The sequence below is a fragment of the Heptranchias perlo genome, unplaced genomic scaffold (genome assembly GCF_035084215.1).
Source record: "Heptranchias perlo isolate sHepPer1 unplaced genomic scaffold, sHepPer1.hap1 HAP1_SCAFFOLD_1743, whole genome shotgun sequence".
Taxonomy (NCBI): domain Eukaryota; kingdom Metazoa; phylum Chordata; class Chondrichthyes; order Hexanchiformes; family Hexanchidae; genus Heptranchias; species Heptranchias perlo.
Genome location: NW_027139016.1, coordinates 722 through 26,659, shown reverse-complemented (window position 1 = coordinate 26,659; position 25,938 = coordinate 722). Strand labels below are relative to the sequence as shown.

The 25,938-nt window shown below is 50.2% G+C and overlaps 1 pseudogene; it reads left to right on the top strand.

Annotated features, from left to right (window-relative positions):
* Nucleotides 1-6,601: 6,601 nt before the first annotated feature.
* On the top strand, nt 6,602-25,371 carry LOC137309672 (cartilage oligomeric matrix protein-like; annotated as a pseudogene).
* Nucleotides 25,372-25,938: the final 567 nt, after the last annotated feature.

Sequence of the window (25,938 nt, the reverse complement as noted above, 5' to 3'; positions counted from 1 at the left end):
CTATCCCTAATTTCTTTTGTAAGCCATGGTTGAGCCACCTTTCCTGTTTTATTTTTGCGCCAGACGGGAATGAATAATTGTTGTAATTCCTGCACACGTTCTTTAAATATTAGCCATTGCCTATCCACCGTCATCCCTTTTAGTAAAGTTCCCCAATCTATCATAGCCAACTCGCACCTCATACTTTCGTAATTTCCTTTATTTAAATTCAGGACCCTAGTTTCGTATTCAGCTACTTCACTCTCCATCTTAATGAGGAATTCTATCATGTTATGGTCGCTTTTCCCTAAGGGACCCTGCACAACAAGATTATTAATTAATCCTTTCTTATTGCACAATACCCAGTCGAGGATCGCCTGTTCTTGAGTTGGTTCCTCAACGTATTGGTCTAGAAAACCATCACATACTCCAGGAATTCCTCCCCCACAGTATTATTGCTAATTTGGTTTGACCAATCTATATGTAGATTAAAGTCTCCCATGATTATACTTGTACCCTTCTTGCATGCGTCTCTAATTTCCTGTTTAATGCCCTCCCCTACATCTCCACTACTGTTTGGGGGCCTATAGACAACCCCCACCAACGTTTTCTGCCCCTTGGTGTTTCTTAGCTCTACCCATACAGATTCCACATCGTGATTTTCCGAGCCAATATCCTTCCTCACTATTGCATTGATTTCCTCCTTTACTAACAACGCTACCCCACCTCCTTTCCCTTTTTGCCTGTCCTTCCTAAATATTGAATACCCCTGGATGTTCAGTTCCCATCCTTGGTCACCGTGCAGCCATGTCTCCATAATCGCAACTATAGCATAATGGTTAATATCTATCTGCGCTGTTAATTCATCTACCTTATTGCGAATGCTCCGCGCATTAAGACACATTGCCTTTAGACTTATCTTTTTAAGATTGCTAGTCATCTTAGTTTTATTTTGCGCTATGGCCCTATTTGTTTTTCACCCTTGTTTTCTTTGCCTTCCACTATTGCTTCTTCCCTTTCTGTCTTTTGTTTCTATCCTTGTTTCCCCCTCCTCTGACTCCCTGCTCAGGTTCCCAACCCCCTGCCATTCTAGTTTAAACCTTCCCCAACAGCACTAGCAAACACCCCCGCGAGGACATCGGTCCCGGTCCTGCTCGGGTGTAACCCGTCCCGCTTGTACAGGTCCCACCTTCCCCAGAACCGATCCCAATGTCCCAGGAATCTAAATCCCTCCCTCCCACACCATCCCTGCAGCCACCATTCATCTGGTCTATTCTCCTGTTCCTATACTCACTAGCACATGGCACTGGTAGTAATCCTGAGATCACTACCTTTGAGGTCCTGCTTTTTAATTTATCTCCTGACTCCTTAAATTCACCTTGCAGGACCTCATCCCTTTTTCTACCTATGTTGTTGATACCGATATGGACCACGACTACTGGCTGTTCACCCTCCCCTTCCAGAATGCCCTGCAGCCGCACCGTGACATCCTTGACCCTAGCACCAGGGAGGCAACATACCATCCTTGAGTCACGTTTGCGGCCACAGAAATGCCTATCTGTTCCCCTTACAATTGAACCCCCTATCACTATAGCCCTGCTACTCTTATTCCTCCTCTCCTGTGCAGCAGAGCCACCCATGGTGCCCCGAACTTGGCTGTTGCTGCTTTCCCCTGATAAGCCATCTCCCCCAACAGTATCCAAAGCAGTATTATCTGTTTGAGAGGGAGATGGCCCCAGGGGACTAAAAAACGCTACTTGCTATAAGACCTGCAGACCTTCCCTTTCTTTTTACTTGCATTGTCGAACAGTAGAAATACTCTCCTGCACCTACTTACCAATCAGCTGCCTCCCCTGCGCCTGTCCCTAGCCAAGCTCCTGAATGATAGCCTCTGTGACATTGACCATAGTGCACTGTCCCTCCTTGGCCCCCTTGACCTTTCTGAGATGGTCACACGGTCAATCATGCTGTCCTCCTCTGTTGCCTCCTCCATTGTCCAGCCCCTGTGTGGTTCTGCTTTACCTATCTGAATGCAGCCAGTACATCTCCGCCAATGGCTTCTCTTCCCTTCCCTGCACCATCACCTCAGAGGTTCCCAACTCTCTATCCTTGGCCCCCACTTGTTCCTCATCTTTATACTGCCCCTCAGCGGCATCTTCTGTGAGCATGGGGTCAGTTTCCAGATGTCCACTGAAGATACCCAGTTCTACTTCTCCACCGCTTCTCTCGAAACCACCACTCCCTCTGAGCGGCCTTTCTCACTGAACGAGCCACAGTTTCTTCAACTAAACATCAGGAAGACTGAAGCCTTGTTCTTAGTGCAGACCATAAACTCTGCTCTCTCGACATTGACTCTATCTTCCTCCCTGACCTCTCATTCAGGATGACCCAAGAATGTGCAAAACTTCACTGTCCTGTTTGACCATGAGCTGGACTTCACCCCTGACATTCTCTCCTTCACCAAGATTCACTTATTTCCATCTTTGCACCATTACCTGCCTCAGCCCCTGAGACCCTAATCCAAGCTTTTGTCTCGTCCAGACTCAGTTACTCCATTGCTCTCTGACCTCCAGACTCGATTCCTCCATTGCTCTCTGACCTCCAATCCTCCATAAACTCCCATTTGTCCGAAATGCAGCTGCCCACATCCTGAGTCGCACTCATCAACCCACTGATAGCCCCCCACCCATCAACCCACTCATCCCCCCCCACTCATCACCCATCGCCCCCTGCCCATCAACCCCTGCCCATCATCCATGCTCACCACACCCACCCATCGCCCCCCTCCCATCAACCCACTCATCATCCCCACCCGTCACCCATCAACCCCTGCCCATCAGCCCACTTATCGCCCCCTCCCCCCCCCTCGCTGACCTACGCCGGCTCCCTGAAGTCCCTTCATGGTCGCTCTGGCCTACCTCTGCAACCTGTTCCAGATTTACTTTCCCTCTTTAGAGTCCAGTCTCCTGTTGATCCCACTCTCCCCCCAGCTTGATTCAAGGGAGCTGTTCTGCCTGGTGACTGATGCAGAGCAGAAGGTCCAGGGCTCAGTCCCTGGCCTGTGCTGCATTCACTGATCTCATTTGGCCTCAGCGTCTATGGACTATGGAGGGGGAAATCGGTCAGGAGTTCCCCTGCTGATCGCTGTCCAGTGACTTCTACAGGATTTTGTGTGTATGTGACAGTCAGGTTAGGACAGCAGACTATTTGACTGTGGAAGGGATCAGCATCGCCGGATCGGTCTTCACCCAAAAAACACTTACTTTGGCATTGGCTGGTGATTGGGAGCAGAGACCCTGGATGATTGGCCTGTCCTGTGAAGTCTGTTGAGACCCCCTCTACTGCACCTTGGCTGGAATCGCCAAACTCAGCACAGAGCTCGGACCATCCTGGTCTGTGTGGCCCTGGTCTACACTGAGCTGTGTGTTACACATTAGGTGTGTGTCTTTTGTACTAAATTCTGTTTGATTCATAAATTCATTTTTTCCCAGATTTTTAAAATTGCTGTCAACTTGAAATAATTTTGAAATTATATTTATGTACAGTCCAATTAAAATTCATTAAGTATCGCTGCAGAATATAAGTGAGGTAGAGTTCCTGACCAAACATTCATTTAAAGTGAAACTAAAATTCCTTTCATTGCTTCCTTTTGTTGTCTGCATAATTTTCTTTCTTTTTGGTTAGGTACTTTGTACATTATTTATCAGTTGGCTGTGCAGCGTTTGAGATCAGGGCAATAACTTCCACACAGTCTGGTCAAGGCTTGTGGTGGAACTAAGATGCAGTTGGGTGAAGTCAGGCAAACATTTTTTTAAATTCGTTCATGGGATGTGGGCGTCGCTAGCAAGGCCAGCATTTATTGCCCATCCCTAATTGCCCTTGAGAAGGTGGTGGTGAGCCGCTGCCTTGAACCGCTGCAGTCCGTGTGGTGAAGGTTCTCCCACAGTGCTGTTAACTAGGGAGTTCCAGGATTTTGACCCAGCGACGATGAAGGAACGGCGATATATTTTCAAGTCGGGATGGTGTGAGACTTGGAGGGGAACGTGCAGGTGGTGGTGTTCCCATGTGCCTGCTGCTCTTGTCCTTCTAGGTGGTAGAGGTCGCGGGTTTGTGAGGTGCTGTCAAAGAAGCCTTGGCGAGTTGCTGCAGTGCATCCTGTGGATGGTACACACTGCAGCCACAGTGCGCCAGTGGTGAAGGGAGTGAATGTTTAGGGTGGTGGATGGAGTACCAATCAAGTGGACTGCTTTGTCCTGGATGGTGTCGAGCTTCTTGAGTGTTGTTGGAGCTGCACTCATCTATTGCCCACAAATGTGGGACAGCAAACCCAGTAGCAGATTTACTGCCCAAGGGATCCGGAGTTGGGAAGTTGCTGTTGCTCTGCCCCACTCCCCCAAAATTGGGATGGGGCAATATTTGGAAGGAGTGTGTGGAATTGTAAATTTGCTGCAGTTAATCAGGAGTAAAACAAAAAGGAAAAACTGCAAACGTTAGAAATCTGAAATAAAAACAGATAATGCTGAAGAGTCGGCGTATTTCTGAGAACAGTGCACTCCATCTCTTCTCCAGGCCCACTGACTGGCGTGCTGAACTTTTCCAGCATTTTCTGATTCTCTTGCTGTGGATCATCCATTTATTCTTTTTTCCAGCTTTCCACTCCAGGCGTGTCTCTAGCTGTGTATAATCTAGAGAATCCCATATCAACACCTCTGCTAACTCATCAATAAAGCTACCTCTGGTGAAATGGGCAGACATGTGGCAGATGCAGTTTAAAGCAGAGAAGTGTGAAATGATGCATTTTGGTAGGAAGAATGAGGAGAGGCAATTTAAACTAAATAGTACAATTTTAAAGGGGATGCAGGAACAGAGAGACCTGGAGGTGAACATACACAAATCTTTGAAGGTTGCAGGACAAGTTGATATGGCTGTTAAAAAAGCACATGGGATCCTAGGCTTTATAAATAGAGACAGAGCACAAAAACAAGGAAGTTATGCTAAACCATTATAAAACACTAGTTAGACCTCAGCTGGAGTATTGTGCTCAATTCTGGACACCACACTTTAGGAACGATGTGAAGGCCTTGGAGAGGGTGCAGAGGAGATTTACTAGAATGGTATCAGGGATGAGGGACTTCAGTTATGTGATGAGACTGGAGAAGCTGGGGTTGTTCTCCTTAGAACAGAGAAGGTTAAGGGGAGATTTAATCGAGGTGTTCAAAATTATGAGTCGTTTTGAGTGAGTAGATAGGGAAAAACTAACTAATCACATAACTGAAGTCCCTCATCCCTGATACCATTCTAGTAAATCTCATCTGCACCCTCTCCAAGGCCTTCACATCCTTCCTAAAGTGTGGTGCCCAGAATTGAGCACAATACTCCAGCTGAGGTCTAACCAGTGTTTTATAAAGGTTTCCACTGGCAGGAGGGTCGATAACCAGAAGAAACAGATTTAAGATAATTGGCAAAAGAACCAGGGAGGAGATGAGATTTTTTTTATACAGTGAGTTGTAATGTCCCGGAATGTACTGCCTGAAAGGGAATTGGATATTTATTTGAAAAGACAAATTTTGTCATGTTTACCTGTAACCGGCCATGTTTACCTGTGACCTGCCACGTTTACCTGTCACCTGTCATGTTTACCTGTAGCCTGCCATGTTTACCTGTACCCGGCCATGTTTACCTGTCATGTTTACCTGTAGCCTGCCATGTTTACCTGTACCCGGCCATGTTTACCTGTAGCGTGCCATGTTTACCTGTACCCGGCCATGTTTACCTGTCACCTGTCATGTTTACCTGTCACCTGTCATGTTTACCTGTAACCGGCCATGTTTACCTGTCACCTGTCATGTTTACCTGTAGCCTTCCATATTTACCTGTAGCCTGCCATGTTTACCTGTAACCGGCCATGTTTACCTGTCACCTGTCATGTTTACCTGTAGCCTGCCATGTTTACCTGTAGCCTGTCATGTTTACCTGTAACTTGCCATGTTTACCTGTGACTTGCCACGTTTACCTGTAACTGGCCACGTTTACCTGTGACTTGCCACGTTTACCTGTGACTTGCCACGTTTACCTGTAACTGGCCACGTTTACCTGTAAACTATCATGTTTACCTGTAGCCTTTTAGAAGCTCTCTTCCAGATGATTTGTGCCAGTGTATCTTCCTGCAGTTCCCAGGTCACTTCTGAGTATCAGTGGGTCCACCAGCTGCAACGGGACTTGGAAATGGGTTTAAAACACAGACTTGTCCCAAGACTCGTGGGACAGGTACAACTCCTGCAGGTATCAGCTGACAATCTCAAACCCAAGTGAGAAAGGAAGCGGGAGGGAGAGAGAGACAGTCAGAGAGGAAAAGGGAGAGCGAGAGACACAGTCAGATTGAACAACATGGAATTACTTACATAAAACAAACTACAAACACTCCAAAATTATTACTATCTTTAGAGGTTGAAAGAAACAAAAGCACCAAATCAGGCTTGAAGAGCCACATTCCGGGGCAAACAGCAGGGAGTGTCCCTTTAATGAAAGAGAGGAGAGGGCTGTTAAGATAAGGGCAGGAAGTGAAAGCTGGGTTTTTCATCGGTTCCAGAGTTTCAACATTTTTTTTGTTTTGGGAAAGCTGCTCGGGATTGTATGCCAACACGTGATGTCACTCAGACAGAAATCATCAGTGATTTAAAACACTGAGAGTAAGTAGCAGCAAACACTTGGAGCAAAGGCTGAGAGAGAGAGAGCTGGAGACCAGGCAGAACCAGGCTTAGAGAGGGAGCTGGACACCAGCCTGGAGCTCCTTTCTTGATTTAGAACCAGTTACCTGAGAACTAAGGCACACTGTAAGCAATCTCATTCCAACCTGAACCCTCAGAGACAAAATGATTCAGAACATAGTTTTACTGATTTCGATTTTTCACCTTTTGTGTCAGTTCAGCTCCTGTCAGGAATTGGTTACTGGAGGTAAGAATCCTGTTCTGTTTTTACTTGTTTTCTTCATATTTGTGTAAAGTTTCCCTGAGTTTAGTGACTGACCCCATGGTCTGTGGCAGTGAGCTGTTATAATAGCAGACTGTCCTGAGCTCAGTCATTTAAAGGGGAATTGTCGGATTGTAACAGGTCCCTTCAGGTACTTTGTGTTCTCAGCATTACACAGACTGCCTCGAATAGCTGCCTTCTTGTTTAAACCTTTCTCTGCAACATAAAGCAAACAAAATCGTGCATCACAAAGTATTCACGGTGTGTTTCAGTGCGACGGTGACGCAGCCTCCGATGTAACGTTCCTTAAGTTGTGTTTTTGTATCTCCCAATATGAAGAATCCAGTCCCTGAACCCTGTCCCATTGAGGGACTCCAGCCCTTGAATCACTCTCATAATACAAAGACCTCATCCAATCACTCCGTCACTCCTGGGTCTATCTCTTCCTTACTCCCGGCTCTGTCGCTCCTGGATCCATCGCTCCCTTACTCCTGGCTCTGTCACTCCTGGATCCATCGCTCCCTTACTCCTGGCTCTGTCACTTCTGGATCCATCGCTCCATTACTCCCGGCTCTGTCACTCCTGGATCCATCGCTCCATTACTCCCAGCTCTGTCACTCCTGGATCCATCGCTCCCTTACTCCTGGCTCTGTCACTCCTGGATCCATCGCTTCATTGTTCCTGTTTCTCATTCTTGTGCAAAATGCGTGACTCATTGTCTTGTTTCAATCAAACATTTAGGAATTAAGGTTAAATGTAGTTGCAGTGATGTTTTACGTTTGTTGAAGATACTTTAAAAAATATTTTTGTGTGAACAGTGAATGCTGATGCGGTACTGAACCTGACTGGATTAACATCAGTAGAGATACAGTCAGTAACACAGGGTGCTGGGGGAGAGGGGTTACTGAGTGCCAGTGTGAGGGAGAGGGATTAATATCAGTAGAGATACAGTCAGTAACACAGGGTGCTGGGGGAGAGGGGTTACTGAGTGCCAGTGTGAGGGAGAGGGATTAATATCAGTAGAGATACAGTCAGTAACACAGGGCGCTGGGGGAGAGGGGTTAGTGAGTGACAGTGTGAGGGAGAGTGATTAACATCAGTAGAGATACAGTCAGTAACACAGGGTGCTGGGGGAGAGGGGTTAGTGAGTGACAGTGTGAGGGAGAGTGATTAACATCAGTAGAGATACAGTCAGTAACACAGGGTGCTGGGGGAGAGGGGTTACTGAGTGACAGTGTGAGGGAGAGGGATTAACATCAGTAGAGATACAGTCAGTAACACTACTGTATTAGCAGTACTGTTCTGGTCACCAGAACATTACTGACAGAATCAGTACTCACTTGGACGAGTGTGGATTGATTCGGGAAAGCCAGCACGGATTTGTTAAAGGCAAATCATGTTTAACTAACTTGATTGAGTTTTTTGATGAGGTAACAGAGAGGGTTGATGAGGGCAATGCTGTTGATATGGTGTATATGGTCTTTCAAAAGGCGTTTGATAAAGTGCCGCATAATAGGCTTGTAATCAAGATTGAAGCCCATGGAATAAAAGGGGCAGTGGCAGCATGGATACAGAATTAGCTAAGTAACAGGAAACAGAGAGTAATGGTGAACGGTTATTTTTCGGACTGGAGGGAGGTGTACAGTGGTGTTCCCCAGGGGTCAGTACTAGGACCACTGCTTTTCTTGATATACATTAATGACTGGGATTTGGGTGTACAGGGCACAATTTCAAAATTTGCAGATGACACAAAACTTGGAAGCGTAGTGAACAGTGAGGAGGATAGTGATAGACTTCAGGAGGATATAGACAGGCTGGTGGCATGGGCGGACACGTGGCAGATGAAATTTAACGCAGAAAAATGCAAGTTGATACATTTCCATAGGAAGAATGAGGAGGGGCAATATAAACTAGAGGGCACAATTCTAAAAGGGGTACAGGAACAGAGAGATCTGGGGGTATGTGTATACAAATGGTTGAAAGTGGCAGGTCAGGTTGAGAAAGCAGTTAAAAAAGCATACAGGATCCTGGGCTTTATAAATAGAGGCATAGAGTACAAAAGCAAGGAAGTAATGATGAACCTTTATAAAACACTGGTTCGGCCATAAGTGTAGTATTGTGTCCAGTTCTGGGCACCGCACTTTAGGAAAGATATGAAGGCCATAGAGAGGGATTTCAGAAGAGATTTACTTGAATGATTCCAGGGATGAGGTGCTTCAGTTACATGGATAGACTGGAGAAGCTGGGGTTGTTCTCCTTGGAACAAAGAAGGTTGAGAGAAGATTTGATAGAGGTATTTAAAATCATGAAGGGTCTAGACAGAGTAGATAGAGAGAAACTGTTCCCATTGGCAGAAAGGTCAAGAACCAGACGACATAGATTTACGGTAATTGGCAAAAAACCAAATATGACATGAGGAAAAGCTTTTTTACACGGCAAGTGGTTAGGATCTGGAATGCACTGCCCGAGGGAGTGGTGGAGGCAGATTCAATCATGGCCTTCAAAAGGGAACTGGGCAATTACTTGAAAGGAAAAAATTTGTAGGGCTACAGGGATAGGGCGGCGGAGTGGGACTAGCCAGATTGCTCTTGCATAGAGCCGGCACGGACTCGATGGGCCGAATGGCATCCTTCTGTGCTGTAATCTTTCTATGATTCTATGAATACAGGGCTTACTGAGTGACAGTGTAAGGGAGCTGAATTAACATCAGTAGAGACACAGTCATTAACACAGGGCGCTGGGATGGGAGGGGTTACTGAGCGAGTATGAGGGAGCTGGATTAACATCAGTAGAGAGCCTGGCATCTGCCATTTGTCTGTCATTGTGGGTGTGAGTCTGAATGCCGCTGTTTTTATTCCCTGTTTTTATAAGGAGATGTTGGCCGTCAGATGCTTTCTCAGATGATGGAAACGAACCAGGAACTGGCAGAGATCAAAGAGCTCCTGAAACAGCAGGTAAATGAGCCACATAACTGCTCACTTACATGCCTTCCAATCTCCATCTCCTTCTGCCCTCCTCACCCAGGCTGCTCCCGACCCCACCGAGGCCGCACCTGCCCCCGGACCTGACCCCACCCAGGCCGCTCCTGATTCCAGTCCTGATCCCGGTCCTGACCCCACCCAGGCTGCTCCTGACCCCAGTCCTGACACCACCCTGGCCAATCCTGACCCTGCCCAGACTGATCTTGACCCCGGTTCTGACCCCACCCAGGACGATCCTGCCCCAATCTTGACCCCAGACCTGACCCAGGTCCTGACCCCACCCAGCCTGCTTCTGACCCTGGACCTGACCCTGCCGACCCCAGTCCTGACCCCGCCCAGCCTGATCCTGATCCTGGTCCTGACCCCGTTCCTGACCCCATCCTGACCCAGGTCCTGACCCAGTCCAGCCCGATCCTGACCCCGGAATTGACCCCGATCCTGATCCTGGTTCTGATCCTGCCCACCCCAGTCCTGACCCCGAGCCTGACCCTGTCCACCATCCACCCATTATGTAGCCAGGGTCCCTAGAAGCCTTTTTATTACTTGTTGTCCGTGGGTTTCTATGTTTGAATTGTGGAGTCTGAGTTCATCAGTTTTTTGGACAAGGTCATGATTCTGAGCACATTCTCATGATGCCATGTGACAGGAAGGGAGTGGTTAAAATTTTCCTTCACTGAATTTTATGCCTCATCTTTTGTGTATGAAAGAAAGAATGCAGCAAATTAGACAAACTCTACAGTTTTTGTGTCAGCATCAAACACTCCAGGACAGTATGGGTTAGACACACAGTAAAGCTCCCTCTAAACTGTCCCATCAAACACTCCCAGGGCAGGTACAACACGGGTTAGACACAGAGTAAAGCTCCCTCTACACTGTGTTAAAATATGTATCCCCCCCTATCACTCCACTCTGACATGTTTTCATTTCCTCCATGTGGCTTCTGAGTGAGTTTGCTCATTAGTGCTGTTCATATCTGTCTCATGCAGTCACCAGAGAAAGGAGACTTTCATTCCTACTAACCTGGCTGGATTCATCGCCAGATCTAGCTGGATCACATAGACCACTATTGGGTCCTGCTCTCCTCTGCCAAAACTGGAATGCAAAGATAATCCCCGGCTTCTCTTCACTACAAACCGTCTTCTTTAACCCCTCTCCCCTGCCCCCTCCACCCTCACTTTTAATTGTATCCATATGATTTATATCAATTAGTGCTAATTGTATGGAGGTGGTGGGTATCAATTGGGGACTCTCGTATCCATTTATATGAGAGCTTATCGAGGGTGTTGAATGGTTAGGAGCAGGAGTAGGAGTAGGCATAGGCCATACGGCCCCTCGAGCCTGCTCCGCCATTCAGTAAGATCATGGCTGATCTTCAATCTCAACTCCACTTTCCCGCTCGACCCCCATATCCCTTGATTCCCCTAGAGTCTAAAAATCTATCAATCTCAGCCTTGAATATACTCAATGACTCAGCATCCACAGCCCTCTGGGGTAGAGAATTCCAAAGATTCACAACCCTCTGAGTGAAGAAATTCCTCCTCAGCTCAGTCTTAAATGGCCGACCCCTTATCCTGAGACTATGCCCCAGGGGAAACAACCTCTCAGCATCTACCCTGTCAAGCCCCCTCTGTAATGTGGATCTCCGTGAATAAAGGCTTGGAAGCAAGTAAAGATCAAGCTCTAGTATTCTATCCTTCAATAATGGTCATCCAACCTGGTCATCCAATTTATTACACTCACCTCCAACAACACGTGTCACTAAGATTGAGACCATCCATTCAGCTGCCTCTGCCACTTCCCCTACAATTCCCCCCTGCCCTAACCCTGAACTCACATCTTTCTCTAGTTTCTCTCCTATCTCCCCTCATGCCCGCTCCGAGTTCATCTTGACCATGAGACCCACTTCCTGCTCCCTTGACTCTATTCCCACTGAACTGCTGACCACCCAACTTCCCTTCCTGGCCCCCATGTTAGCTGATATTGTTAATGGTTCCCTCTCCTCGGGTACTGTCCCCTCCACTTCGAATCTGCCGTCACCGCCCCCCTCCTCAAAAAACCCACCCTTGACCCCTCTGTTCTTGCAAACTACTGCCCCATCTCCAACCTCCCTTACCTCTCCAAAGTCCATGAACGTTTTGTCGCCTCCCAAATCTATGCCCATCTTTCCCGCAACTCAATGTTTGAATCCCGCCACTCAGGTTTCCGTCCCTGCCACAGTACTGAAATGGCCCTTATCAAAGTCACAAATGCCGTCTTATGTGACTGTGACCGTGGTAAACTATCCCTCCTCGTCCTTCTCTACCTGTCCGCAGCCTTTGACACGGTTGACCTCACCATCCTCTTCCAACGCCTCTCCTCCGTTGTCTAGTTGGGTGGGACTGCCCTCGCCTGGTTCCATTCTTATCTATCCAGTCATAGCCGGAGAGTCTCCTGCAATGGCTTCTCTTCCCGCTCCTGGGCCGTTGCCTCTGGAGTTCCCCAAGGATCTATCCTGGACCCCCTCCTATTCTTCATCTACATGCTACCCCTCGGCAACATCACCCGAAAACACAACGTCAGATTCCACATAAACGCTGATGACACCCAGCTCCACCTCAGCACCACCTCCCTCGATCCCTCCACTGTCTCTCATTTGTCACACTGCTTGTCTGACGTCCAATATTGGGTGAGCAGAAATTTCCTCCAACTAAATATGTGGAAGACTGAAGCCATTGTCTTCAGTCTCCGCCACAAACTCCGTTCCCTAGCCACCGACTCCATCCCTCTCCCTGGTCGCTGTCTGAGGCTGAACCAGACTGTTTGCAACCTTGCTGTCCTATTTGACCCTGAGCTGAGCTTCCGACCACACATTCGCCCTATCACCAAGACCGCCATTTCCATCTCCGTAACATCGCGTGTCTCTGCCCCCGACTTAGCTCATCTGCTGCTGAAACCCTCATCCATGCCTTTGTTACCTCCAGACTTGACTATTCCAATACTCTCTTGACCGGCCTCCCATTTTCCACCTCCATAAGCTTGAGCTCATCCAAAACTCTGCTGCCCGTACCCTAACTCACGCCAAGTCCTGTTCTCCCATCACCCCTGTGCTCCCTGACCTACACTGACTCCCGGTCCGGGAATGCCTTGACTTTAAAATTCTCATCCTTGTTTTTAAATACCTCCATGGCCTCACCCCTCCCTATCTCTGTAACCTCCTCCAGCCCTACAACCCTCCCCGATTTTAATCGCTCCACCATTGGCGGCCGTACCTTCAGCTGCGTAGACCCTAAGCTCTGGAATTCCCTCCCTAAACCTCTCTGCCTCTCCACCTCTCTCTCCTCCTTTAAGACGCTCCTTAAAACCTACCTCTTTAACCAAGCTTTTGGTCACCTGTCCTAATATCGCCTTATGTGGCTTGGTGTCAAATTTTGTTTGATAACCGCTCCTGTGAAGTGCCTTGGGAAGTTTAACGATGTTAAAGGCGCTATATAAATGCAAGTTGTTGTTATATTTAAAAAGAGAGATACAACAAATCCAGGGAACAATAGACCAGTTAGCTTAACGTCGGTGGTAGGAATGACAATGGAATCTTTACTCAAAGATATAGTAGAAAAACATCCAGAAACTGAATAAACGAACATACGAATTAAGAGCAGGAGTAGGCCATTCGGCCCCTCAAGCCCGCTCTGCCATTTGAAAAGATCATGGCTGATCTGATTGTGACCTCAACCCTACTTTCCTGTCTACCTACTATAACCTTTGACTCCCTTGTTAATCAGGAATCTTATCTAACTCAGCCTTAAAAATATTCAATGACCCTGCCTCCACCGCTCTCTGGGGAAGGGAGTTCCACAGACTCTCGACCCTCTGAGAGAAAAAAATTCTCCTCATCTCCATTTTCAGCCAACGTCCCAGACTCTTCCATCACCATCCCTGGGTATGTCCTGTCCCACCGGCAGGTCAGACCGACCAGAGGTGGTGGTACAGTGGCGGGAGTGGCCCTGGGAGTCCTCAACATTGACTCCGGACCCCATGAAATCTCATGGCATCAGGTCAAACATGGGCAAGGAAACCTCCTGCTGATTACCACCTACCGCCCTCCCTCAGTTGATGAATCAGTCCTCCTCCATGTTGAACACCACTTGGAGGAAGCACTGAGGGTAGCAAGGGCACAGAATGTACTCTGGGTGGGGGACTTCAATGTCCATCACCAAGAGTGGCTCGGTAGCACCACTACTGACCGAGCAGGCCGAGTCCTGAAGGATATAGCCAGACTGGGCCTGCGGCAGGTGGTGAGCGAACCAACACGAGGGAAAAACTTGACCTCGTCCTCACCAATCTACCTGTCGCAGATGCATCTGTCCATGACAGTATTGGTAGGAGTGACCACCGCACAGTCCTCGTGGAGACGAAGACCCGTCTTCGCACTGAGGACACCATCCAACGTGTTGTGTGGCACTACCACCGTACTAAATGGAATAGATTCAGAACAGATCGAGCAGCTCAAAACTGGGCATCCATGAGGCGCTGTGGGCCATCAGCAGCAGCAGAATTGTATTCCAGCACAATCTGTAACCTCATGGCCCGGCATATTCCTCACTCTACCATTACCAACAAGCCAGGGGATCAACCCTGGTTCAATGAGGAGTGTAGAAGAGCATGCCAGGAGCAGTATCAGGCGTACCTAAAAATGAGGTGCCAACCTGGTGAAGCTACAACACAGGATTACATGCATGCTAAACAGCGGAAGCAACATGCTATAGACAGAGCGGAGGAGGAGGCTTTGTAAACATCCCCATCCTCAAACATGAGTGCAAAAGACAAGGCTGAAGCGTTTGCAACCATCTTCAGCCAGAAGTGCCGAGTGGATGATCCATCTCAGCCTCCTCCCGATATCCCCACCATCACAGAAGCCAGTCTTCAGCCAATTCGATTCACTCCAAGTGATATCAAGAAACGGCTGAGTGCACTGGATACAGCAAAGGCTATGGGCCCCAACAACATCCCGGCTGTAGTGCTGAAGACTTGTGCTCCAGAACTAGCTGCGCCTCTAGCCAAACTGTTCCAGTACAGCTACAACACTGGCATCTACCCAACAATGTGAAAAATTGCCCAGGTATGTACTGTCCACAAAAAGCAGGACAAATCCAATCCGGCCATTACTGCCCCATCAGTCTACTCTCAATCATCAGCAAAGTGATGGAAGGTGTCGTCGACAGTGCTATCAAGCGGCACTTACTCACCAATAACCTGCTCACCGATGCTCAGTTTGGGTTCCGCCAGGACCACTCGGCTCCAGACCTCATTACAGCCTTGGTCCAAACATGGACAAAAGAGCTAAATTCCAGAGGTGAGGTGAGAGTGACTGCCCTTGACATCAAGGCAGCATTTGACTGAATGTGGCACCAAGGAGCCCGAGTAAAATTGAAGTCAATGGGAATCAGGGGGAAAACTCTCCAGTTGCTGGAGTCGTACCTAGCACAAAGGAAGATGGTAGTGGTTGTTGGAGGCCAATCATCTCAGCCCCAGGATATTGCTGCAGAAGTTCCTCAGGGCAGTGTCCTAGGCCCAACCATCTTCAGCTGCTTCATCAATGACCTTCCCTCCATCACAAGGTCAGAAATGGGGATGTTCGCTGACGATTGCACAGTGTTCAGTTCCATTCGCAACCCCTCAGATAATGAAGCAGTCCGAGCCCGCATGCAGCAGGACCTGGACAACATCCAGGCTTGGGCTGATAAGTGGCAAGTAACATTTACGCCAGACAAGTGCCAGGCAATGACCATCTCCAACAAGAGAGAGTCTAACCACCTCCCCTTGACATTCAACGGCATTACCATCGCCGAATCCCCCACCATCAACATCCTGGGGTCACCATTGACCAGAAACTTAACTGGACCAGCCACATAAATACTGTGGCTACAAGAGTAGATCAGAGGCTGGGTATTCTGCGGCGAGTGACTCACCTCCTGACTCCCCAAAGCCTTTCCACCATCTACAAGGCACAAGTCAGGAGTGTGATGGAATACTCTCCACTTGCTTGGATGAGTGCAGCTCCAACAACACTCAAGAAGCTCGACACCATCCAGGAAAAAGCAGCCCGCTTGATTGGCACCCCATCCACCACCCTAAACATTCACTCCCTTCATCACTGGCACACTGTGGCTGCAGTGTGTACCATCCACAGGATGCACTGCAGCAACTCGCCAAGGCTTCTTCAACAGCACCTCCCAAACCCGTGACCTCTACCACCTGGAAGGACAAGAGCAGCAGGCACATGGGAACAACACCACCTGCATGTTCCCCTCCAAGTCACACACCATCCTACCTTGGAAACATATTGCCAGTCCTTCATCGCACTGGGTCAAAATCCTGGAACTCTCTTCCTAACAGCACTGTGGGAGAACCTTCACCACACGGACTGCAGCGGTTCAAGAAGGCGGCTCACCACCACCTTCTCAAGGGCAATTAGGGATGGGCAATAAATGCTGGCCTCGCCAGCGACGCCCACATCCCATGAACAAAAAAAAAGGGAGACTCCTTATTTTTAAACTGTGGCTCCTAGTTCTAGTCTCTCCCACAAGGGGAAACATCCCCTCAGCATCCACCCCTTCTAGTCCCCTCAGGATCTTGTATGTTTCAATAAGATCACCTCTCATTCCTCTAAACTCCAGTGTATACAGGCCCAACTTGTCCAACCTTTCCTCATAAGATAACCCCCTCATCCCAGGAATCAGTTAAGTGAACCTTCTCTGAACCGCCTCTAAAGCAGTTATGTCCTTTCTTAAATAAGGAGACCAAAACTGCACACAGTATTCTAGATGTGGTCTCACCAATGCCCTGTACAACTGTAGCAAAACATCTCTACTTTTATATTCCATTCCCCTCGCAATAAATGGCAACATTCCATTTGCCTGTGATTCATGTACTCGGACACCCAGATCCCTCTGTACCTCAGTTCTGCAATCTCTCTCCATTTAAATAATATACTGCTTTTCTATTTCTCCTGCCAAAGTGGACAAGTTCACATTTTCCCACATTATACTCCATCTGCCAAATTTTTGCCCACTCACTTAACCTATCTATATCCCTTTGCAGACTCCTTATGTCCTCTTCACAACTTACTTTCCCACCTACCTTTGTGTCATCAGCAAATTTAGCAACCATACATTCGGTCCCTTCATCCAAGTCATTGATATAGATTGTAAATAGTTGAGGCCCAAGCACTGATCCCTGTGGCACTCCACTCGTTACATCTTGCCAACTTGAAAATGACCCATTTATGCCTACTCTCTGTTTCCTGTTAGCTAACCAATCCTTTATCCATGCTAATATGTTACCCCCTACACCATGAGCTCTTATTTTGTGTAGTCGCCTTTGATGTGGCACCTTGTCAAAAGACTTCTGGAAATCCAAGTACACCACATCCACAGGATCCCCTTTATCCACGTTGCTTGTTATTCCTCAAAGAACTCTAATAAATTAGTCAAACACGATTTCCCTTTCACAAAGCTGTGTTGACGCTGCCTGATTGTATTAAGATTTTCTAAGTGCCCTGCTATAACCTCCTTAATAATAGATTCTAGCATTTTCCCTATGACAGATGTTAAGCTAACTGGCCTGTAGTTTCCTGCTTTCTGTCTCCCTCCTTTCTTGAATAGAGGAGTTACATTCGCTATTTTCCAATCTGATGGGACCCTTCCAGAAACTAGGCAATTTTGGAAAATTAATACCAATGCATCTACTATCTCTGCAGCCACTTCTTTTAAGACCCGAGGATGAAGTCCGTCAGGACCTGGGGACTTGTCAGCTTTTAGTTCTAATATTTTTTTCGGAACCCTTTCCCTGGTGATTGTAAATGTTTTAAGTTCCTCCCTCCCTTTCACCTCTTGATTACCAATTATTTCTGGCATGTTATTTGTATCCTCTACAGTGAAGACGGACGCAAAATATCTGTTCAATTCATCTGCCATTTCCTTATTCCCCATTATTAATTCCCCAGACTCACTCTCTAGAGGACCAACGCTCACTTTACTTACTCTTTTCCTTTTCAAAATATAGTAAAGAATAGTCAGCACGGATTTCAAAAGGGAAGGTCATGTTTGACCAACCTTATTGATTTCTTTGACAGTTAACAGAAAGAGTAGACAAGGGTAATGTCGTAGATGTAATATATTTGAATTTTCAAAAGGCCTTCGATAAGGTACTTCATTGTAGACTCATGACTAAGGTCAGAGCATGTGGAGTCAGGGGACAAGTAGCAGAATGGATAGCAAACTGGCCACAAAACAGAAAACAGAGAGTAGGGATTAAGGGTAGTTGCACAGACTGGCAAAATTCAGGATTCCCAGTTTCTGGATGGAGTGGGCTTGATGGGCGAAATGGCCTTTTCTTGCCATGGATTTTCTTATTTTTTTATTGGTCGTGTTCGAACCCTAGTCGCAGTCTTCAACACAGTGCCCGGGGTTCTCGCCCAGTGTCAGGTGCAATAACTTTGCTGCACTGCCTTACAGATAAAGGAGATCATCTTTCTGAAGAACACGGTGGCCGAGTGTGACGCCTGCGGTGAGTACACGACTGAACTGAGCCATCAGCAGAAACCTCCACAGACACTGACATTGTAGACCAGGTATCTCACCCCTCTCACTCTGAGTCTCGGTCACTGGCTTGGTGTGAGATCTCGGCTCTGGTCATTCGCTGCTTGCACTTTGATGATCAAAGCTTTGTTTTTAAACTTGCCGCATGATGGCAGCGATTCTGTCATTCAGCACCAGAACTAGTGCCTGGGCCTAGGGCCTGAACCCTCTCCCAGTGCCTGGGCCTAGGGCATGAACCCTCACCCAGTGCCTGGGCCCAGGCCTGAACCCTCTCCCAGTGCCTGGGCCCAGGCCTGAACCCTCTCCCAGTGCCTGGGCCCAGGGCCTGAAACCTCTCCCAGTGCCTGGGCGCTGGGCCTGAACCCTCGCCCAGTGCCTGGGCCTAGGGCCTGAACCCTCTTCCAGTGCCTGGGCCTAGGGCCTGAGCCCTCTCCCAGTGCCTGGGCCCAGGGCCTGAACCCTCTCCCAGTGCCTGGGCGCAGGGCCTGAACCCTCTTCCAGTGCCTGGACCTAGGGCCTGAGCCCTCTCCCAGTGACTGGGCCCAGGGCCTGAGCCCTCTCCCAGTGCCTGGGCCCAGGGCCTGAACCCTCTCCCAGTGCCTGGGCCTAGGGCCTGAACCCTCACCCAGTGCCTGGGCCCAGGGCCTGAGCCCTCTCCCAGTGCCTGGGCCCAGGGCCTGAACCCTCTCCCAGTGCCTGGGCCCAGGGCCTGAACCCTCTCCCGGTGCCTGGGCCCAGGGCCTGAACCCTCTCCCGGTGCCTGGGCCCAGGGCCTGAGCCCTCTCCCGGTGCCTGGGCCCAGGGCCTGAGCCCTCTCCCGGTGCCTGGGCCCAGGGCCTGAGCCCTCTCCCAGTGCCTGGGCCCAGGGCCTGAACCCTCTCCCAATGTCTGGGCCCCAGGCCTGGACCCTCTCCCAGTGTCTGAACCCTGTGGCTGACTGCTGTGGGTTCTATGGTGATGCCCCTGTCTGTGTTTCTGGGGTATAGGCCTTGTTGCGGTTGATGTTTCAGGCCTTGTTGATAGGCTTCATTCCTTATTCCCACTTTTAGGTATCCAAAGTGAAAGGAAGCAGCTGCCAATCACCGTTTATCCCTTTGAAAGGTGTGTTCCTAATCCATGCTTCCCCGGGGTTCTGTGCACTGAGACAGCTGATGGATTCCACTGTGGGGCCTGTCCGAGTGGCTTCACGGGAAATGGAACACGCTGTATCGATGTGGATGAGGTGAGTAAAGCAGAGCAGTTACACCAGGGCGGGCTCGGAAGGGCGGGCTCGGAAGGGGAGATATTTGACACGGAGCCGGATCTCCTGATTGAAATTATTCCAAAATTTATGCCAGATTGGTTAATATATTAACCAATCATCAGAGCACGGGCAAGGATAAAAGTAGGATCTAATTGGCTGAACGCTGTTGTTAATTGCTGGACAGATCGTGTTGATCTTCCTCAAGCCCCAGACGGAAATAATTCCAAAGTAAACTGCCCGAGCGAGGGTTGAAGGGAATGAGCTGAAGGATGTACAGACCTGATCAGAATTGTTGTGCTGGATCTCAGTGTAAACGCCCACTAGCAGTGGGCACCAGGCTGATGAGCCAACCCTTCATTTCTTTCTCCAGTGCCAGACACATCCCTGCTTCCCGAGGGTCCGATGTGTTAACACGTCTCCTGGTTTTCAATGTGAGCCTTGCCCGATCGGCTACAGTGGCCCAAGGATCCAGGGAGTAGGAGAGATGTTTGCCAGAACACACAGGCAGGTGAGGAGCCAACACCAGAACTGGGCAGATCAATACCTGCTGTGCCCTCTGTATCTATAACTCCTCGACCCTGCCCACCACCCCATCGGACTGTGTGTGAGGGGGTGTCGGGGCGTGTGTGAGGGGGTGTCGGGGCGTGTGTGAGGGGGTGTCGGGGCGTGTGTGAGGGGGTGTCGGGGTGTGTGTGAGGGGGTGTCGGGGTGTGTGTGAGGGGGTGTCGGGGCGTGTGTGAGGGGGTGTCGGGGCGTGTGTGAGGGGGTGTCGGGGCGTGTGTGAGGGGTGAGGGGGTGTCGGGGCGTGTGTGTGAGGGGTGAGGGGGTGTCGGGGTGTGTGTGAGGGGGTGTCGGGGCGTGTGTGAGGGGTGAGGGGGTGTGTGAGGGGGTGTCGGGGTGTGTGTGAGGGGTGAGGGGGTGTCGGGGTGTGTGTGAGGGGTGAGGGGGTGTCGGGGTGTGTGTGAGGGGTGAGGGGGTGTCGGGGTGTGTGTGAGGGGGTGTCGGGGTGTGTGTGAGGGGTGAGGGGGTGTCGGGGTGTGTGTGAGGGGGTGTCGGGGTGTGTGTGAGGGGTGAGGGGGTGTCGGGGTGTGTGTGAGGGGGTGTCGGGGTGTGTGTGAGGGGTGAGGGGGTGTCGGGGTGTGTGTGAGGGGGTGTCGGGGTGTGTGTGAGGGGTGAGGGGGTGTCGGGGTGTGTGTGAGGGGGTGTTGAGGGGTGAGGGGGTGTGTGAGGGGGTGTCGGGGTGTGTGTGAGGGGGTGTCGGGGTGTGTGAGGGGTGAGGGGGTGTCGGGGTGTGTGTGAGGGGGTGTTGAGGGGTGAGGGGGTGTGTGAGGGGGTGTCGGGGTGTGTGTGAGGGGTGAGGGGGTGTCGGGGTGTGTGTGAGGGGGTGTCGGGGTGTGTGTGAGGGGTGAGGGGGTGTCGGGGTGTGTGTGAGGGGTGAGGGGGTGTCGGGGTGTGTGTGAGGGGGTGTCGGGGTGTGTGTGAGGGGTGAGGGGGTGTCGGGGTGTGTGTGAGGGGTGAGGGGGTGTCGGGGTGTGTGTGAGGGGTGAGGGGGTGTCGGGGTGTGTGTGAGGGGGTGTCGGGGTGTGTGTGAGGGGGTGTCGGGGTGTGTGTGAGGGGTGAGGGGGTGTCGGGGTGTGTGTGAGGGGTGAGGGGGTGTCGGGGTGTGTGTGAGGGGTGAGGGGGTGTCGGGGTGTGTGTGAGGGGGTGTCGGGGTGTGTGTGAGGGGTGAGGGGGTGTCGGGGTGTGTGTGAGGGGGTGTCGGGGTGTGTGTGAGGGGTGAGGGGGTGTCGGGGTGTGATATCTTTAACCTGTGACGGGTCTCATTCACTCTCTTTATTTTTCAGATTTGCAATGACATCGACGAGTGTGCGAACGGATATAACGGAGGTTGTGATCCAAACTCCGTCTGCACCAACACGCCAGTAAGAAACGTCTCGAACTTTCACACCCGAGCTCTCTGGAGCGGCTCAGAACAACTTGGGAATTATTGACAGGGGAGAGCCAGTGCTGAGTGTGAGAGGGCGTGACGGGGCTCAGTGTGAGAGAATTGGCCTCAGTGCCCCTGAGTTAGGGAGGGGGTGAATCGGCCAGGGTCCCGCTCCTGGCGGTCAGCGCTCCCTGAGCTGAGTGCAGGAATGGGTGTCGAGTGAGGACGGGGTCATACCTGGCTGCGATGTCCCCATGGTTGAATATCGTGCCAGCGCCCACAGTCCCAGCTCAGGCCTGATGAATGGTCACTTGGGCAGAGCTTCTCCTTGGGTACGGCACTGAGGAACTGCAGGAGAGGAGAACGGTGCCGAGGGGAAAATAATGCACTGTGCAAAGTGTGTCAGAGATAGATAGAAAATGTAAAAGATTTAGTAATGGAAGGCTGGAGTTGCGGGGATGGGTGATGGGAACAGCAAGGAGTCGGTCACCGAAGATCCAAACTTCGATTTGGTGGTTTGAAGCCAATAGAGAAAGTGTGAAACCTCGACCTCCGACCCCACGGGGACAGAAACCTCGGCCTCCGACCCCACGGGGACAGAAACCTCGGCCTCCGACCCCACAGGGACAGAAACCTCGGCCTCCGACCCCACGGGGACAGAAACCTCGACCTCCGACCCCACAGGGACAGAAACCTCGGCCTCCGACCCCACGGGGACAGAAACCTCGACCTCCGACCCCACAGGGACAGAAACCTCGGCCTCCGACCCCACGGGGACAGAAACCTCGACCTCCGACACCTTCACCAACCTAAACCCATGAACAAGTATCAATCCTCTTATTCATATTCCAGGTGTTGACGACACACTCCCTTCTATTTCTGCAGGGCTCATTTCAATGTGGCTCCTGCAAGCCCGGGTATGTCAGAGACCAGACCCTTGGGTGCCGGATGGAGAGGAGCTGTGCAAACGGAGCCCCAAACCCGTGTCATGGGAACGCACAGTGCACCGTGGGACGAGATGCCCAGATTACTTGTGCTGTAAGGAAAAATCCAGAGAGAGTGGGACGGGGGGGGGGGAAAGAGAGTGGGACGGGGTGGGGGGGAAAGAGAGTGGGACGGGGGGGGGAAAGAGAGTGGGATGGGGGGGGGCGAGTGGGACCGGTGGGGGGAAAGAGAGTGGGACGGGGGGGGCGAGTGGGACCGGTGGGGGGGGGGGGGCGGAAATGGGACCGTCATCCACGCCTTTGTTACCTCTAAACTCAACTGTTCTAATGCTCTCCTGGCCGACCTCCCACCTTCCACCCTGCATAAACTTGAGCTTATCCAAAACTCTGCTACCAAGTCACACCAAGTCCCGTTCTCCCATCACCCCTGTGCTCGCTGACCTACATTGGCTCCCAGTCTGGCAACACCTCAAAATTAAAATTTTTATCCTTGTTTTCAAATTCCTCCATGGCCTCGCCCCCTCCCTATCTCTGTAACCTTCTCCAGCCCTACAACCCTTTGAGATCTCTGCGCTCCTCCAATTCTGGCCTCTTGCGCATCCCCCAACTTTAATCACTCCACCATTGGCGGCCGTGCCTTCAGCTGCCTAGGCCCTAAGCTCTGGAATTCCCTCCCTAAACCTCTCTACCTCTCCGCCTTTCTGCCTCGCTCTCTTCCTTTAAGACGCTCCTTAAAACCTACCTTTTTGACTAAGCTTTTGGTCACTTGTCCGAATGTCTCCTTATGTGGCTCGGTGTTGAATTTTGTTTGATAATCGCTCCTGTGAAGCATCTTGAAATTTTTTACTACGTTAAAGGTGCTATATAAATGGCAGTTGTTGTTGACCGGGTAGAGAGGGAGGGGGGGTGAGAGGGAGAGGAGGGAGAGAGGGGCAGTGAGGAGAGAGGGACCGGGGTGGGGGGGGAGGAGAGAGAAACGGGTGGAGAGAGGGACAATAGGAGGAGAGGGGGACAGTGGGGGGAGAGCAGGACAGGGGGGATAGAGGAACAGTGGGGGGAGAGGGGGACAGTGGGGAGACAGAGACAGTGAGGAGAGAGGAACAGTGGGGGCAGAGAGGGACGGGGGGAAAGTGGGAAAGAGGCCATTCTCGGGACTGCATCAGACACACAAATAAATCTATATTTAGGCGTGTGAGCCACAAGTATATGTTACACAGATATACATTCACAAGTTTGACAAACCAGTGATGAACAAACAACACGCTGGAAATAAAAACAGGAGACATACGTGCTCAATTGGTGAGATAATGCTTGAGAGGAATTTGAGAGAGGCTGAGGGTGTTATTTGACTTGTTGTTTATCAAGTCTAAACGTTGAGAGATGGTGATAGAAATCCAGGTCTGCTGCAAATACTTTCTGAGGTTTGGTGGTTTAAGGGCATCTGTCCAATAATCCATTGCACCATCAATACCAACAACCCTCTCGTCACACTATCATTTAACGCGCTCTTTATGTTTAACATCTAATCATGGTATTAATTAACAAGGTCTTTATTTTTCTAATTGCGGGTGTGATCTCCGACAGTGTAGTGTCGGCTGGGCTGGAAACGGCTACAGATGTGGACGAGACACAGATATCGACGGGTTCCCAGATGTGACACTCGGATGTCCTGAAAGAAACTGCCACAAGGTACGGATGGAATGTAATAAAAGGGAAAGGGAGAGAAGTCATAGAAGTTACAACATGGAAACAGGCCCTTCGGCCCAACATGTCCATGTCGCCCAGTTTATACCACTAAGCTAGTCCCAATTGCCTGCACTTGGCCCATATCCCTCGATACCCATCTTACCCATGTAACTGTCCAAATGCTTTTTAAAAGACAAAATTGTACCCGCCTCTACTACTGCCTCTGGCAGCTCGTTCCAGACACTCACCACCCTTTGAGTGAAAAAATTGCCCCTCTGGACCCTTTTGTATCTCTCCCCTCTCACCTTAAATCTATGTCCCCTCGTTATAGACTCCCCTACCTTTGGGAAAAGATTTTGACTATCTACCTTATCTATGCCCCTCATTATTTTATAGACTTCTATAAGATCACCCCTCAACCTCCTGCTCTCCAGGGAAAAAAGTCCCAGTCTATCGAACCTCTCCCTATAAGTCAAACCATCAAGTCCCAGCAGCATCCTAGTAAATCTTTTCTGCACTCTTTCTAGTTTAATAATATCCTTTCTATAATAGGGTGACCAGAACTGTACACAGTACTCCAAGTGTGGCCTAACTAATGTCTTGTACAACTTCAACAAGACATCCCAACTCCTGTATTCAATGTTCTGACCAATGAAACCAAGCAAGCTGAATGCCTTCTTCACCACCCTATCCACCTGTGACTCCACTTTCAAGGAGCTATGAACCTGTACTCCTAGATCTCTTTGTTCTATAACTCTCCCCAACGCCCTACCATTAACGGAGTAGGTATGAAAGATGGAGAGATAGACTGAGGAAGGAGAGAGAGACTGACTAAGAGAAAGAGAGAGGAAGTTGATGCAAAGTAAAGTAAGTGACTGTTGGTTGATTGATGTGCTGTGCTCCTGCCCTAGGATAACTGTGTGACTGTGCCAAACTCTGGGCAGGAGGATGCGGACAGAGATGGGGTTGGAGATGCATGTGATGATGATGCAGATGGAGACGGGGTCCCTAACCTGGAGGTTAGTGTTTGATTAAATAAAATATCAGTGAAAAAAGTGCCCATAGTGTCAGTCGTGGCTCAGTGGTAGCACCATGCCCTCTGAGTCATGAGGTTGTGGGTTCAAGTCCCACTCCAGAGACTTGAGCACAAAATCTAGGCTAATACTCTGGTGCAGTACTGAGGGAGCGCTGCACTGTCGGAGGGGCAGTACTGAGGGAGCGCTGCACTGTCGGAGGGGCAGTACTGAGGGAGCACTGCACTGTTGGAGGGGCGGTACTGAGGGAGCGCTGCACTGTCGGAGGGTCAGTACTGAGGGAGTGCTGCACTGTCGGAGGTTCAGTACCGAGGGAGCGCTGCACTGTCGGAGGGTCAGTCCTGAGGGAACGCCGCACTGTCGGAGGGTCAGTCCTGAGGGAGCGCCGCACTGTCGGAGGGTCAGTCCTGAGGGAGCGCCGCACTGTCGGAGGGTCAGTCCTGAGGGAGCGCTGCACTGTCGGAGGGTCAGTCGTGAGGGAGCGCTGCACTGTCGGAGGGGCAGTACTGAGGGAGCGCTGCACTATCGGAGGGGCGGTACTGAGGGAGCGCTGCACTGTCGGAGGGTCAGTACTGAGGGAGTGCTGCACTGTCGGAGGT